Raw genomic sequence first — 17,112 nt, forward strand, 5'->3', positions numbered from 1 at the left:
TCTGAGCTCTCGGCCTGCAACCCTGCGGACACTACACCCCCAGCTGCCTGCGACCCTAGAGAGCCCCTTCCCCCACGGGGCTGGTCCCAATTACGCTACCCCCGTCCTGCAGCCGCACTCCTAGGGGCAGGGGGTGACCTAGGACCAGCTGGGCTTGGGGAGGACTTGTCCAGCGGGGGGCACGACCCTCTGCCTGTCCCCTGCCCTGCAAGAGGACTGATGGCCCTTCTTGGCCCCCCCCCCCCCAGTCCCAGCACCAGCACCGAGTGCTTGCCCACACCCAGGCGCTAAGCCGCCACTTGAGGACTCTCGGCCACCCTGCGCGTGCATCCTGGCCCCTTGGGGATGCCGGGCTTCGTGTGGGGGCCGTGCTGGTGTGTGGCCAGCAGCTTCGCTGACCGGTCAGGGCCTCTCTGTGCCTACGTGCCTAGAGGGTTGGCTCGTCCCTGGGGAGGCCTGGGCCCCAGCCAGGCTGGCAAAGGGTAGTGGCCAAGGGACCGGCTCCAAAGTCGCAGGCCCTTCAAAGGGACGTGGGCGGTGGCAAAGTGGAGAGTCTTTATGGCTTTCCGGCCGGCAGAGGAACCTGGCTCAGGAAGCCATTGTCCCCATACAATGGGCCTGGCTGGGACCTATGAAGGCAGGGGGCCCCAGATTGGTGGGACCTGACCTTGACCCTGATCAACCACCGATAGTCCCCAGCACCTTCTCACGGCCACCGCGGCTAGCCCTGGCCAGGGAAGCGGACGGCTGTGCCTGAGGGCTAGGGCACCACCAGCGGGGGCGGGGATGGGTGGGGAACGGTGCTGGAGCACCCCCGGGGGGCTGTGGTGGAGGCGCCCTGCAGCCCAGGCCGTCTCACAGGTGGGCAGGGACGAGCTGATCGGCGGGGTCAGGAGGGGTAGGTCACCTTCCATCACAGGGAACAAATCGCTGAGGCCACAGAGATCCTGTCAGCGAGCACCCGGGAGGCCCTGACTGGATGGAAGGCAGCGCCTCCCTGCCAGACGACGAGGGGGCTGCCCTTGGTCGCCAGGGGCCTTTGCACCAGCCAGGCCGAGTCCTCGCTCCCCTCCTTCGGGAGGTCACAGCGAACAAGGACGTTGTCTGCCACGCGCCCACTTGGCGGGGCCTAAGATGAGCGCCTGGCGTATCGCAGGGGGATGGCCACTGTGGCCCCGGCGCCTGCCCTCGGCGGCGACGTGGCGCTGAGCGGGTGGCCGGGGGACGTGCCCCTCAGGCAGGAGGCCACGGGGCCGCCAGGGCCAGACGTCGGCAGGACCTGCAGGGTCCCAGCAGGGCCCGACTGCGGGTGATCGAGAGTCCCGGCAGAGGGTGGTGGGCGCGGGGGGTGGGGGGGTGGGCGCCAGGATCAGCACCTGCGCCTGCACAGCCCCACCTGGGCCCCAGGCGGGCGCGTGTGCGTTACACACTCAGGTGCACACACACACCTCGTGTTCGTCATGTCCGTGATGGGGAAGCGGGGACGTTCGCTCACGTCTCTGTGCCCGTCGCCCTCGCGTCTCCCCGAGGCCTCCCCACACGAGCCCCTGGAGCGTTTCCTGCGACCACACACGCAGGACTCTGGAGAATGTGTATTTCTCAGCCGTCGGCTCACAGAGGTATCACTCCGCCAGCGTCGGCAAAGCCTCACGGCAAAGGTTTGCTCTGACGTTGTCCGTGGGGACGTGGCCGGGAGGGCACGGCCTCCGCGCTGTGGGGAAATCCAGCAGGCAGGGGGTGGGAGACGCGCAGAGCAGGTGTGCGGCCAGCTGGAGCACAGAGAGGTGGGCCGCTGGGGGCGCGGGGAGCCCGGGCAGGGTCTGAGCAGATGGGCCCCGTGGGCATGGACAGCGGGTCTGTACAAGGTGCAGGGTGGCTGGGAGAAGAGTGTGGGATGACGGGGAGGCCGCAGAAAAGGGGTGGCAGTCTGGAGCCCGTCGGCCCGGGGATGGCATTCCAGGCCCCCCGGGGGCAACCCCAGCCCGGCCCCGGGCAGGGCTGCTGTCCACAGACAGATTTTCCAAACCGTCGCGGACCCCAGGCTGGGAATGGGAACGCTGGGGAGAGGCGTGGTGGTCACGTGGCCCAGAGGAAGCCGCTGGCACACAAGGTTCAACAGCCGCCGGGCACCCCCTCCGCTCCTGTGCGGGCTCTGTGAGTGCCTGGGGGCTGCGGGGCCCCAGCCAGCAGGCGGCGCTGCAGGACGGCCCGGCGGGCTTCCGTGGGTCAGGGAGCCTCCGGCTGCTGCCGGTGCAGGAAGAGAGAGCCCTGGGGGGGGGGGGGGGGGGGTCTCGTGTTGCACGTGGGTGGGTCAGTGCCGTGAGGAGCCCTGCTCCTGGGGGAGGGGGCACTGCTCCTCTGGGAAGGAGTCCCCCCAGGTGTGTGGCTCCTCTGCCCTTGACACCCGCGCCAGGTGGTCTGATGCAGGCAGAGGTGCCCCTCTAGATCAGACTAAGACCGCCTGCTGGGCCCTCTCCACTCAACCTTCAGCTTCACTTCCTGTCTCACCCGCACAGCATCCCCAGGACCCCGAGGTAAGGGGCGGGTTCTGCGGTGGACAGCGGGCTCCGGGTTCCCGCGGAGGGTCCAGACTTCGTGGAGACCTCTAAGCTCCATGCAGTGGTGACATCCCTCCCTTGGGAGGCCCCCGAGTGGGGGGGGGGGGGGTGCAGGGGTTAGTCAGGAAGACTTCCTGGAGGAGGAAGGGTCCACACCAGGACTCAAAGGAAAAGACGCTGGTCAGGCCACAGTGGGGCACAGAAGAGGCAGGTGGGCCACCAACCTGGTGACAGAGGGCATTGGAGAGGAGGGGAACGTTAGGTCAAAGCCTCTGGGGGTGGGGGAGGTCAGGATGGGGTGTTGTGTTCTTGCAGAGGAGCGGGGAGGGGAGTCTCGAGTCCGTGGGTGGGGAGCAAGTGTGTGTCCAAAGAGGGCAGAGGAGGTGTGTGCTTGACCCTGGTGGACCCTGCACCCTGGCTGCTCACCTGACTGACTGGCTTTGGGCACTTGGGATTGCAAGGAGGGCAGACAGCGCTGGTGGCTGGGGTTGGGGTTGGGAGGGACCTGCAAGTCTTTCCCGAGGGCAGAGCCGGACCCTAAACCACGGGAAAGATGGTGGGTGGAGTGTGGCGGAAGGGCAGGGCTGCAGCAGGCCAGGGCTCCTGGGAATGGGGTTCGGAGTGGCCTTGCCAGCCAGGTGCAGGCTTGGGTGCGAGCAGGAGGGCATAGGTGGGGGAGTGGTGTGCGTACGAGGGGGGGCAGGGTGTCCCCAGGCCAGGCTCCCAGTGAGTCACTGCTGACCCGTCGTCCCGGCGCCGCGGGGGCCCGGGCTGGGCTGGCCGCAGGAAGCTGATAAAGGGCCAGAGTCAAAAGCCTCCAGGCCTCCCGCTTCCTGCAGCCCCAGGAGCAGGGTGTGGCGCTTGGGGGGGGGGGGGCAGGTCCTGGCGGGCATCTGTTGATGCAGGCTCAGGTGTCCATGGCCTGGCTGGATGGCCCACAAAACAACACAAATTGTGACCTATGACTGCCTGGCTCTGCCTTCAGAGGATGTGATCGGGGACGTCATGGCGGGCGCAGGCAGCCTCCGGCAGCCATGGGCAGGAAGGCCAGCGGCAGCTTAGAGGTGTCAGATCAAGGGGCAGAGGGGAAGGGGTGGCCAGGGCGAGTGCACGGCCAGGGCCAGGACAGGGGCAGGCAGGCCAAGCGGGCGCACGTTTACCTGAGGGCCACTCTGCCACCTGAAGGTCAGGTGTGCGTCCACCTGTCCAGCCACAGAGGGGTCATGGTGACCCAGGAGATGGGGTGCTCCTGGGAGGCAGGAGGGGCAGGAGGTCAGCTGGCAGGGGCGCTGAGGCACCCAAGCTGCGTGGGCGACCCCATGGAGCCACTCCCAGTGACAGCAGCGCCTCTGCCATGCCTGTGGTGACGACCCGCCAGCCCACAGGTAGGGAAGTCACCATGAGCAAGAGCGACCTCGCCCCACGCCACCTAAGCTGGTCCTGCTTCCTCAGGGCCACATCCCAGCACCACCATCCCCACGGTCACCCCACCGACCCAACCTCTGGGGCCTTGGCAGAGTCACCACGCTCGCGCTCTCCCTGCCAAGGATGGCAGCCAACGGCCACCTTCTCCAAAGCCACCGCCACCATCACGCCCAGGCGTCCCACCCAAACAAGGCCACGGAAGCGCAGCGAGGCGCCGACGTGCCCCAGCGTCAGGACTCATGACGCCTTTGGGGGTAAATCCCGAAGACCACGCCCCCTGCAGAGCGTGCCTCCCTTCGCCGGCTCGAGGGCCAGGCGGCCCGGGCAGCCCGCGGTCCCGCACCACCAAGGCCCGGGGGCGGGGCCGCGCCCGCGCTGAGCTCTCGGATTGGCCCCGCGCGGCCGGCAGGGGCGGGCCGGCCCGGCCGCCCGTTGGTCCGCAGCCGGAGGGGAGGGGCCGCCGTCAGCGCCGCGCTCCCGTGGAGCCGGGCGAGCGCGCGGACGTCGGGCGGCGGGGTGTTCGGATCGGGCCGGGCGTGAGGGGCGGGCCGGGCGTCAGTCCCCGCGCCGCGCGCCGCGGCGCGGGGCCTTATCAGCGGGGGCAGCTGGCGGCCCGTCAGTGCGCGAGCGCCCCGGCCCAATTCAATGGCCATTGTCCGCCGGCCCCTTTGTTCGGGAGGCGGCCACTTCCTGCGGGGCCGGGCTCGGGCGGGAGGGCAGGAAACGCTCCGAGCCGAGACCAGACGCTGAGGCCGCCCCAGCCAGGGGTCAGAGGCGACGGCCACCTGCCCGGGGGGGGGGGGGCGCCCTGGGCTTGGGGCCGGGGGACTGCGAACAGATGCAGGGGCTTGGCCAGGGCTCAGCTCGGTCCCGTCCTCGGAGCCTCAGTCTGCCCGTCTATAGGCTGGGTGGACGGGCCAGAAGGTCCCCTCCTGGGGAGGTGATGGTGGGGGCTGGGCTCATGAGATCAGATCCTGTAGAGACGGGGGAGGGGCAGAGGAAGCCGGAGGGATATCCTCAGGCAGAGGGGTGCCCCTCCCAGGCCTGCCCTCTTCCCCCATCCCTGACTGGGGATGACCGGCTCCTAGAGGCTCAGAACAACAGCAGACAGGACTCAGGTTCCAGGGGATGGAAATCCAACTCCCACTGCCTCTACAGGAGGAGAGAGAGTCCACTCAGGACTCCAGGCTGACAATCAGGACTGTGACCTGGGGTGGGGGGAGGGGTAGCGAGGGAAACAGTGGCCCAGGTGCTGCCCCACCTGGGGCCGGGCCTCCCATTCCGCCCTCCCCTGGGCTCTGCTGGGCACTTCTGCCCACAGAGGACCGGCTGTCTTCTTGGGGTCCCTCACCAGGGCCCGGTGGGCGCGGGGGGGGGGGGGGCGGTGCGCAGCCCCGTGTAGCACTCTGATTGGCTGGACCTTGATCACATGCTCACCCACAGCTGGGAGTGGGGTCTAGGGTTGGGTGAGAGATGGGGCCTGGCCCAGCACCAGAGCCCACCATTCCCGCCCAAGCGAGTCAAGGCACAGATGGTCACAGCCTCTGCCGCTGTCCCCCTCCACGCGGTGTGGACCTTCCTTGACCAGCCCCCATCCTGCCCGTCTCCCCAGTGCCCTGGAATCTCTTGCACTTCCTTCCTCTGAAGCCCCCGTGTGGCCTGTGCTGCCTTCCCCCGCCAACCTCAACCCAACTCAATGGGAAAAAACTGCTGGCATTTCAATGGCAGAACTTGATGAAAAGTTGGTGACCAAAGGCTTGGACGAGCTGGCAGAGGACCGAGGGGACAGTGGGCAACCCGGAAATTAAATGCTGCAGGAGACTGCTGTCCGAGGCCAGAGGAGCCAGGGGAAGGTTGCCACCCAGCCCCCATGTGGCTGAGTCCCCACGGGGCCAGACTGCTGGAGGGGCTCCTCTGTGACCCTGGGCAAGCCTTGTACCCCTCCGAACTCCTTAGCTATCACACGGGGGTTTGTGCAAGTGAAGCGAGGCGTCAGACAGAGAGCACCCAGCTCAGCACCGGAACTTAGGTGCTTTGCAAAGGGCAGAGCACTTACCAAGGAACTGAGCACCCACCAGGGGAAGAGGGGAGCCATGCCCCCCAGGGGTCCTTGGCCTTAGGAGCTGGAGGTCACAAGGTCTAGGAGAGGCTCCAACTTAAACCTGTCTGAAAGGCAGACGCCAAGTGGGTGTCTGGTGTGGAAGAGATCTGGGGGGACACAGCTGTGAGGGACACAGGAATGGGCCAGAGGGGTGGGGAGAGCCCCGATCCCCCCACAGGGCGCCTGCCCAAAGAGAGCAGAGGGGGGGTGGGAGGATCCTGCCCACACGCCCCCACCCCCTTGGGCTGTGCTCTCCGCCAGGTGGGTGGGCACATGGCCGGGAACAGCCAATGCCACGGGGTCCAGAGGGTGTCAAGCAGGCTCAGCGGCGGGACTTCTGAGCGGAGCCTTGCCACATGGCCACGTGGACCAGCCCGGCAGGGGTGTCGGGGACACGCAAGGAGAGGTCTGTGTGTCACCCAAAGCAAGGTGGTCAGCCCTACTATCCCTGTGCTGTGGGGGCCCTGAAGGGGGAGGGCAAGGGCGGGAGAAAGGTGTGCCCCCCGGCAGGACCCCAGAACTCCAGAGGAGGAGTGGTCTGGCCATGGTGGGTCTTGGTGCGGCGGAGGGGGGGGGGGGGGGGGTGGCAAAAACCTCAGGAGAAGCCACGGAGGTGTTTAGCGAGGGCCTGGCCCAGGGAAGACCAAGGAGTGTCCACAGGGAGCGGCAGTGGCTGGGCTGCTCAAGGACACGTGGCCCTTTGGCCCTGGGGACTACAGAAAGGTTAGAATAAAGTCAGGAGATGAGCTGACAGGCCGAGGGCCCTGGAGAACACGTCAGCGTGGGAGGGACACAGCAAAGGACTCTTCAGCCGGCAGCCCCGTTGTCCCGGGTGGAGACCAGCATGCTTACTGCGTTTCCAAAGGAGAACAATTCAGCGGGAGCCGGGCCCCGGGTCGGTCCTGGCCGCCTGGTCTGCCCCCTGCCCCCTGCCCCCTGCCCCCTGCGGGGTACAGGGGTCAAATCTCCTGCCCCGAGGTCCTGCCCTCACCCCTCTTCTCCACAAGGGAAAGACCTCAGAGGGCGCCCTCGGGCTCCTCCTGCTACCACAAGGGACTGTCCCCACCGGATGGGCAGGTCTGACATCCCCTAGGGTCTGGGCCTGCCTGAGCCATTCGGGACCGTTTGTCACCTCACCCAGCGCCACCTTCAGCCTCAGCCCCGGCATGGTGGTCCTCACTGGCCATCACTCCCCAGCCTCCCTATATCTGAGGGTGCCCCCCACACTCTACCCTCTGCCCTACACTGTGGAAGCGGCCCAGGCGGTGCCACGGCCATGCCTGCCTCAAACCTGCCCCCCCCCCCCCCCCAGTGCCCATGGCCTGCTCTCACTATGGCCCCTCGGTACTCAAGCCCACAGGCACCCTGTCCCTCACTTCTCTGGAGCGGGGACCCACCGTCCCCCAAGACGCTCTCCTCAAGCTCCCCATGGCTGGCTCCTGCATAGCTGTTAGCCTTTCGCTCGGGTCCCCCTCCTCCAGAAAGCCCCCCGTGGCATCTCCCAGCCCTGTTGCTGCCTGTCTAGCTCCAGCCGCTCTGCACACGTTGAAGCTGCTGGGGTCGGGCCGCAGCTCAGAGGACGGACGGCTGGTGGACCTTGCCTGGCCCTGGGGGTCTGGGGGGTGGGGGGCGTGCAGGGCCCCAGCGGCACCCAGCCCTGGCGGACTTGGCTAGAGGCTCCTCTTTGTGGGAGGTCTCTGCGTGAATCACCCCTCAGGCCCAGGCACAAATGCAGGAAATCGCCATTCTGTGAGACTCTATTTTCTCCCACAGAGGGGAAAGTCTGTCACACGAAGGGCATTGTTCCCCTGCTCGTGCTTTCCGGGTGGGCACGGTCCGCGATGGGGCTTGCGCGTTCTGGGGGCTCCTGGCCGAACCGTTTCCCTTCGAGACCCGGGGGCGCCTAGAGGTTGGGAATATGGGGCCACGGCGCAGCCACCGGCCTCAGGGGGACACGGACCCACCCGCAAGGCGGTGCGGGTCCCGGGAGCCTGGGTCTGCACAATGTCGGGGCCTGAGTGAGGTCAGGGCCAGGGTTCCGCCTGACACCCACACGCTCTCTGCCCGTCTGTGGGCCTCAGGGTCCCGTCCAGGCTCCAGCTCGACCTCGCCTCCCCCTCTCCAGGAGGGCCGCCCCAAACCCACCCTGCGCCCCCTGCAGCCTTTGAGACCTGGCCAGGGGCTGCGGCCCTACCGCCCCTTGGCTCTGGGCTGCACGAGCCACTCTGTCCTGGGGAGACCCTGACACGGTCGGGCAGCAGAGGGGCAGGCAGCCCCCACATGACGCCACCCCGGCCGCTCGGTCCCGTTGCTGCCCTCGGGGCTGACGTCAAGTCCCACGTGGGGCACACGGGGCACACGCGGCACATGGGGTGAAGGGGCCGGGGCGTCGCTTACAGCTCAGCTCGGTCGTACACGGGAAATGGCAGGTGCACCGAGGGGCTCCCACGAGCCCCCGAGGAGCCCCGGGAAGGGCTGTGGACAGCTGACGCCCCACTTCTCACATCCTGGAGGATCCCAGTGAGGAGCCCGGGAGTCTCGGGGTGCAGGCGCCACAGACCCAGGGCCACCCAACACGGAGCCCCCAGTTAGAGGTAGGAGCGGCGGGAGAGGGGCAGGGCTCAGGCCAGAGGGGTGGGAAGCCACGCAGCCAGGAGGGCAGGCCCGGGGTGGGCGTCGGGGCCTTAGGAAGGGTGGTGGCAAGGAGGAGGCGGTGGGGCGCGGCCTCGATGTGAGCAGGAGGACGCCCTGACCCCCGGCCCACGCACTTGAGTCCCAGCCCGGCAGGCTCCGTGGTGCAGTTGGCAAGGCCAGGCCAAGGAAGAGCCCAGCCTGAGGGAAGAGGGGAGTAATGTGTCCCGGGTGTCCCGGGCAGGACAGACTGACAGACTGGAGGGGGGGGGGGGCACAGGAAACCAGAGGCGGGAGCCCAAGTCTCAGAGAGAGCCAGTGGAGACACAGGCCATGATGCCACTGAAACACGGGGCTCAGGAGGTGCCCCCAGGGAAGGAACCAGGGAAGGTCATGGCAAGGCCTCTCCTGGAACAGGGCAGGGTGCAGAGCCGGCAGCCGCACCAGGGCAGACAGCGGTGGGAGGAGGGACGGCACGATCGAGTTCCCTCCGAGAACAAAACAGAGAAGGGACTCTTCAGAGAAGATTTGCCTAAATTACAGACGCAGGACTCAGGCAGAGAGGACTTTCAGGGGGCATGGGGGCCGTGGGGGTGGTTTGGCCTCTTATCACCCGGCTCACACAGACCCTCCTCCATCCTTCCTGCCTCCGGCCTCCACCTTTCGTCCTCACCCCCCGACACGCCTCCTCCCACTTGGTTGTTCTGAAGCGAATCGTAGGTATGGCTTCATATTTCAGTTTGTATCGCTATGAGACTACTTCCCAGAAAGGGACTTCAGTGCCCTCAGCACACTGGTGCCCAGTCTGGTTCCAGTTTCCTGGACAGTCGGTCTGGTGAGGGCCCGCGCATGGCCCGCATGTTGTAACTCCTTCGTGTGTCTCTCGGATCTCAGTGTCCTCAGGTCCTCCCTTGCAGTTGTCTAGCATTTGGGCCCCGACCACATATCTGCCGTGGACCAACTGTTGAGTGTGGCCATGGTAGGCGCGGGACGTCGCTCATCAGCGGTGTTCTCCTGTTTGGAAGTGCGTGGTTTCTGATTGCTTTATTTTATATACTTTTTTATTGCAGTAAAACATACCAAGCATAAAATGGACTGTTATAACCATTCTAAAATACAAGCATCACAAAGGACAAAGAGGAATATCAATAAGTGTGACATGACTCTCAGATCAGAGAACAGAACACATACGCAACTAAAAACACAGCTTCAGAAAACAAAAAGCCACAGATGACAAGCGACCTGCTCCAACTCCTCTCTGCACACAGACAGCTCGAGCAGCCACAAGCAAAGATGTGAACAATTTGGATAATGCAATAAACTGAGGCACACTCTTTTCTAGTACAAATGGGACACTCTCCAAAGCAACACGTTTTGGGTCCCAAAAGAGGCCTCAGGACACCTTCGGAAGTAGAAGCAGCCACACGGGAGGCAGGCAGACAAGGAGGCGACGAACTGCCTGCCCACTGCCTCTAGTGCTGCAGAAAGTGGTTCCAACCTAGAATTCCATACCCAGCCAAGCCATCATCGGAGTAGGAGATGGAATAAAAAACATTCTGAGACATGCGAGGTGTCACGCTATCTGCCACGTGTGCTCTCTCAAAGACCTGCTCCAGGAAAACAAGCGTGCAAACCAAGAAAGAGAGAAGTCCAGCATGCAGACCCCAGTGTCTCACACGGGAGCCCCAGGAAGGGAGCCCCAGGGCTGTGGGGGGAGGGGTCTGCGGGACAGCTGTGCCTTGTAAGGGTCGGCCATCCGGACTGGGCAGCTGAGGACACAGCTTCCCCCAGGAGCAGCGGCTCTGACACGTGCCTGACCTACGCCAGAGAGTGCGCAGAGGACCCTGGTGGGTCAGCAGCAGACACGCGGGGCAGCCCATCCTCCTAGCCCTGCCTTTTGCCCTGCCCGGGCCGTGGGCGCCTGGGCGTCCATAGATCATCTGCATCCCTGCCCGCCGACTGGGAGGCTGAGGCTCTGCAGTGTCTCTCCTCCTGGGGGGCCTTCAGCCGAGCCGCTTGTCAAAACAGGGAGAACGTAGGCCGGGGACATACACCAAGTGCTAAAAGCCAGGGGACAGGACACGACGTCTGCGGGAAGTTACTGTGCTGGGACAGTCCCCCCAGCGGCTTCCAGGGAACCAAAAATGTGCTATTTCATATCGGGCTCCTGCATGTCTATTTTGCTATTTTTTTTAACTGGTTTTTTATATTCTCCTCCATGCACAACACTTCGCACTTTACCGTCTGAAAACCAGCGGTGCCGCTTCCCCAGGCACACGCAGCACAACACTGCTGGGGAGGCACTGGCAGCAGTGGGGGGCGCAGGTCCCCGACAGCAGGGGGGCATCCACAACAGCGGGGGAGAGTGTCCCCGACAGCAGGGGGGCATCCACAACAGCGGGGGGGGGTGTCCCCAACCATGGGGGTGTCCCCAACAGCAGGGGATTCGAGTCCACAAAGAGGCACCCCAGAGAGATCCAGGCAGATCTGGGTGCATGAGGGGGCTCCGTCTGGGCGCGGGGAGCCTGTACGCATGTTCTCCCAGGTCATCACAGACCAGTGGCCATTCCGATTCAAATCCCTCCTGTTGGTTTTATCCCATTTGTTCTAGCGCTTGTAAGGAAAAGTGAAGGTTAATGATAAATAAGCTAATTCTGAAGAAAAACAGGCAAAGCAAAGAGGTGGAACTGTGGAGTCAGACGTGAAGTCAGCAGTGACACCGGGTGGCACTGGCACGGGCATCGGCAGAGTGGCAGGAAGAAAGCCCGAGCGGCCCGGCCATGCGGTCCGGCCTCTCTGGGGGACCAGGGCTCGGAGGCGGGGGGCGGGGTCAGTGTGCGCTCCGTCCACAAGGCTCAGGCCAGAGAAAAGACCCCGATACGAAAACCTGGGCCCCCCGGGGCTGGACGGTGACACCAGACCCCCCCATCCGTGACACACCTGCCCAGACACAGACGGGGCCACGGTTACAGGAAACAGGACGGCGAGTGTGCACGAGGGACCGCCTGTAACGCCCCGACAGAGGCTGAAACATCGCGTCGGGAAACAGGGACAGCGCCGCCGAGAAGGCGGAGGCGGGAGAGGAGGCACGGGCTCCCCGGGGTCAGAGACACGACGACAGCAGTTTGGAAGACGGGGTGAAAGTTAAAATTGAGAAACGCTCCCGTTCAGCAGAACGGAAGGGCAGACATACAAACAACAGACCACAGAGGTGTGATCTGACATCCAGCCAACGGGGTTCTGGAGCAGTGAGCAAACGGAAGGGAGAAAATGCCAGAAGGTTTCACAAACTGCAGGGCACACGTTTGCAAACAGATGGGTCGCTGGCTGAGGATCCAGAAGCCCATCCCAGACAGGACATAATGGGACTTCAGGATCCAAACGCAGCCAGAGGGGCACAGGCCCCCCCCATAGGGTCAGGGACTGGCTCAGCCGTTCCTGTGACGCCAGAAGCCCTGGGCAGCCGCGTCTTCAAGCTAGGACACCCGCCCAGATCTCAGCTGCTGAGGACACCAAATACTTGGCTTTCGGGAGACACCTCTCCCACGAGGAAGGTGTGGCCGGCAAAATGAGGAAGCAGAGCAGGGAGGAGGAAGGCACGGGTCAGTGACGCTAGGCTGGAAGTCATCAGGGAGACGAGGGACCCCTGGGTCCTGGAGAAGGGGCACCAGTCCAGGGCGGCCGCCACACAAGACTCATCGCAGGATGACCAGGGGCGTTGACCTGGGTTCTCCAGAGAAACTGACGAATATATAAATGTCTGTGTGTATAAAAGTCATTCTCAGGGACGGGTCCCCCCGTGCGCGTGCCGCCACTCTCAGGGACGGGTCCCCCCCGTTTGTGCTGTCACTCTAGGGATGGGTCTCCCCCTGCTCGTGCTGCCACTCTCAGGGACGGGTCCCCCCGTGTGCGTGCCGTCACTCTAGGGACGGGTCCCCCCGTGCTCGTGCTGGCCACAAAGCCCCACGACCAGACCCAGGAGAGCCAGCCGTGGGTCCCGCTCTGAGCCCAAAGGCGGGAGGAGACCCGTGTCCCAGCTGGAAGACGGGCAGAGGGGGCGGGTTCTCCCCCTCCGCCTTCGTCTTCAGGCCCCAACTGATCGGACGAGGCCCACCCACACCGGGGCGGCCTCCGCTTCCCTCAGTTCGCCGAGTCAGATGTCCGTCTCACCCAGAAATGCCGGGCGTAACGTTCCACCAAATACCCGGGCCCCTGCGGCACAGCCACGCTGACGCGTAAGACGAGCCCTCGCAGGAGAAGGAAAGAGAAGGGATGATTACATGAGAAGATTAAGCGTGGAAGGAAGTACAAACAGGACGCTCTTCTGAATGTGCTACAAAGTGCACACTCCCTCGAAGGAGACACACGTCCAGCGCCAAGTTAGCAGGGGGTCCCAAGCTGAACACTCCGGGAGGGGAAACGGGCACGTGTACACACGCACGCACAGAGGAGCTGAAGTCCCCGGCCGTGGGGCTGAGGCAGTGGACGCTCCCCCCCGTCCGCTCCGCGGCCACCTGACCTCCTCCTCGCCCTTGTGGTCTGTGCTCAGGGAAGGCAATGTCCCCCGGCCAGACCTCGGAGGAGAATGGTCACTGGTCCTCAGAGCGGGGCCTCCTGGGCAAGGGTTTCCTCTCAATGCAAAACCCCTCCCGTGTACTGATGTCACGGGGTCTGCAGGCAAGGCTGGGACCACGGTAGCCACCCTGTGACCGTGAGGTTCAGCGGGGCCGGCGTGCTGTGCGTGGCGGAGCTCGGACAGCTTTGGGGCCTCCTCCTTGCAGACTTCTCACGAGAGATGGTCGACCCCGTGCCGTCTGAACTCCTGTGGGCGGCTCCCCTGTTTGTCTGCGGCCGAGCCTGTCGTAACCAATGCGTTACACATACCGTGTAGTCGGGAAAAAAATACCTTCAACCCATAACTGCACAAACAGCCAGGCGCCTGGGTGGCTCAGTCGGTTCAGCGTCTGACTCTGGATTTTGGTTCAGGTCGCGGTCCCAGGGTAACGGGATTGAGACCCGTGTTGGGCTTGCACTGAGTGTGGAGCCTGCTTGAGATTCTCTCTCCTTCTGCCCCACCCCTGCTTGCACACTTCCTCTCTCTCTCTCTAATAATAAAATAAAAGATAAGCAAAAACCCCAAGACAAAACACACAGCCATCACCCGAAGTCCCTTCCTAACTGACGTGAAAAGAAGAAAGAGGCTTCTCCGGGCACCGGAAGGATCAGGGGTTTGGTACCTTCTCCCCATTGCCGCCCCTGGTGCTCCCCCAGGCTCACGGAGGTTGGGGAGCCGAGTCCCCCAGAAAGGTGAGGCTTCAGCCCCGGCAGGAGCCTTGCTGCCCCTGGGTCCTCTGCACAGGTGCCCACCTTGCTCGGCCCCTTTGCTTAGCGGAGAAGACCCACCCACACCAAGCCTGGAGGCCCTCTGCCCACAGCTTGCTGCAGAGACACAGAGGTCAGGACACCCACGCGCACGGGCAGGCCACCAGCGACCACTGAGTGACGTGGGGCACAGTGGCGCGTGCTCCTCAACTCAGCTGCTCCCTGCCTTCAGGTATCCCTGCTCACCTGTGTGCGGTGCCCAGACGCACCCCTACAGCTCCACACCGTCACCCTCGGGGCCCCACCCACCCCTCGTCCTCACGCCTGAGAGCCGGTGGGCTTCCGTGCCTGTGCCCCTGAACTTGCCCCTCCCTGACTGTCCTCTGGCTCAGCCCCTCCACACATTAGCTGTGCACCTGCTTTACACGCCCAGGCCCGGCTGCACTGGCCCTCACTCCTGGTGCTGCCCCCCACCCCGAGTCTCTCCCATCAGGAGCCCCCGACCAGCATCCTCACCTCTCTGGACCATGGCTTACCCATCACCCTCACTACGAAAAGGCTGAACCTTGGAGGAAGCCAGTGTCTGCCTGTCTATCTGCCCAGGCTGCTGGCTACTGCCTGAGAGCACCCTGCAGCCTGGTGCCACCGGAAAGCCCTGCTGGCCAGGCCATCAGGGCTCGCAGTCCCCTTCCCCGTGGGGACCACTGTGCAGCCGGTGAGCCCGCCCCTGCTCCTGCAGAGAGTGGGAGGCAGCAGCCAGCGGCAGCCTCCGGCCGCCCCGCCAGCGCCCGCCCGGCACCGAGGAGCAGGGCCTTCGGGAGCCCCGGCGGCATCCCACTGCCCCAGGGCCTCCTGACACAGGACTGCCCTGCTCCCCGTGTCCACACCCTGGTCCCCAGCACTGGGGCAACGGAACCGTATGTGGCACGGAATGATTAAGTCCTTCACTGAGATGGGGAGATAAGCCTGGATTATCGGGGTGGGCCAGGTAATCACAACGTCCTTATAAGGAGGAGGGGGGGAGGAGGAGGAGACGTAATGATGGGAGCAGAGTCAGGGAGAGGGCCAAGGGGCATGGGCGCCTCTAGAAGCAGAAAAGGCCAGGACAGGTGCTCTCCTGGAGCCTCCAGAAGGAAAGTGGCCCTGGTGACGGCTGAGCCCAGTGAGGCCTGTGTTGGACCCCTGCCCTCAGAGCTGCAGGATAAAAAATCTGTGCTGCCTTAAGCCACCAGTTTGGCCTCCATGGCGCTGGGGCATGGACACGGGGGCTCCGTACCAGCTCAGCCTCCGGATGGGGCTCAGCAGGGCCTCTGGAGGCGGCTTTGGGATGGGCCCCAGTTGCTGAGGGCCGAGGGCTTCTTCTGTCCTGACCCTTCCTCTTCCTCCGGGTCTCTGGGAGCGGCGCCTCCTTGGCTAGACTGCCCCCCAGCCTGCCCCCCCCCTACACTGAGGGGGGTACTCGGCCCAGTGCCTGTTACCAGGGACCCCCGGTTCCAGGCCGCCTGGATGTGGTAGGCACTTCAGAACAATGGCTGGATTCACACCTTACCAGAGAGACTCACCGCCACCCGTGGCCTCCCGACCCCAGGTCCACATTTAGGGTGCACATCCACGTCCAGGACTAAGGGGAAGGGCCCTAGGGCATGTGGGGGATGGGGCTGGGGGAGACGCCTTGAGCTGTTTTACAGACAGTTTTTCCCCTTTTAAAGAAACTGAAATCCACATGACGTTAACCCTCTCACCCTGTATACACTCCAGTGGTCTTCCCCACCCACTGCCTGGCTCTAGAACTTGGGCTCCGCCCCTAGAGGGAACCTCATCCCCAGGAGCAGCCCCCCCCGCCCCAGCCCCTGGCGATCCCTAAACTGCTGTCTGTCTCTGGACTTGCCTGTTTTGCCTCACGTCCATGGGGTCATATACGACGTGGCCTCTTGTGTCTGGCTTCCCTCACTCAGCATGACACCGAGTTCACCCGTGTATCTGACTTTCCCTCCTTTTTATGACCCAACAGACACTCTCCCTTAGGGCGAGAGCACACGGCTCACCTGCTGGCCCGCGGAGGGAGGTGCGCGTTGCCTCCGGCTGCCAGTAGGGCTGGCGGAGAGAGGGTCTCCGGAGCCATCTGGCTGCACAGCCGGGCGTGTACTCAGCAGGTCAGACGGCAACTCTGCGGAACTGCCACTAGTTCCCAGAGGAGCAGCGCCTCGCTGGTACTCTGAAGGGACCTAGGTTCCGCAGTCCAGGCTACGAGCCGCTTCTGTGATGAAAACAGTGCTTTCCGCCTCAATGTGAAGGAAACAATGCTCTGTGAGACGCTGCGTCTTCCCAGATGCTCCTACAGCTCCCTGTGGCCCCTCCTCTGCCCAGGCCGGGGCTCTTGCCAGCTCAGCTCTGTGATTTGTCCTGTGCTCCGGGAAGGGAGCGTCCCTGGGCCCGGAGTGTGTGCAGGACAGGTGCACCTGGCTGCTGGGTGGGGTGGGGTCAGCTTCCGGGACGGGCCCTGGTGTGTAGTCTCTCTGCCCGCCCCCCCCCCCCCCCCGCCAGGACACTAGTCGGTGGCGAAGGCTGGGAGGGGCAAACCCCTACAGGGTTATTGGGGGCCCGGGAGGGGCAAACCCCTACAGGGTTATTGGGGGCCCGGTGCTCCAGAGCCCTGTGAGGTCCCTTCCCTGGAACCCGGGCAGCCCAGGACTTTCTCTGTGACACAGGACGCAGTGGAAATGGTGCTGCGAGACATCTGAGGTGGGTCATGGGAAACACGGCTTCGTGACCATGTGCTGGGGGAGCTGCTGTCGTGGGAGAACCCCACTGCTCCGAGACTGCCATGCCACACGGAAAGGTCACACACCGGGACAAGGCCAGCCAGCCCATGGGAGGGGCCAGACACACGGCAAAGAGGCCATCCGGGTCACGTAAGCCCACGGAGCCCTGCTGCTCCTGACCACAACCGCAGAGAAACCCGAGGGGAGAACTGCCCATCTGGGCGGGGGCCATCCATGGACTGAGCTAGCAACAAATGGGTGCTTGCTTTGAGCCACGAAACGCTGGGGTGCCTTGTTGCACCTACGCAGCAAT

Source organism: Panthera uncia (assembly GCF_023721935.1).
Source record: "Panthera uncia isolate 11264 chromosome B3 unlocalized genomic scaffold, Puncia_PCG_1.0 HiC_scaffold_1, whole genome shotgun sequence".
Lineage (NCBI taxonomy): Eukaryota > Metazoa > Chordata > Mammalia > Carnivora > Felidae > Panthera > Panthera uncia.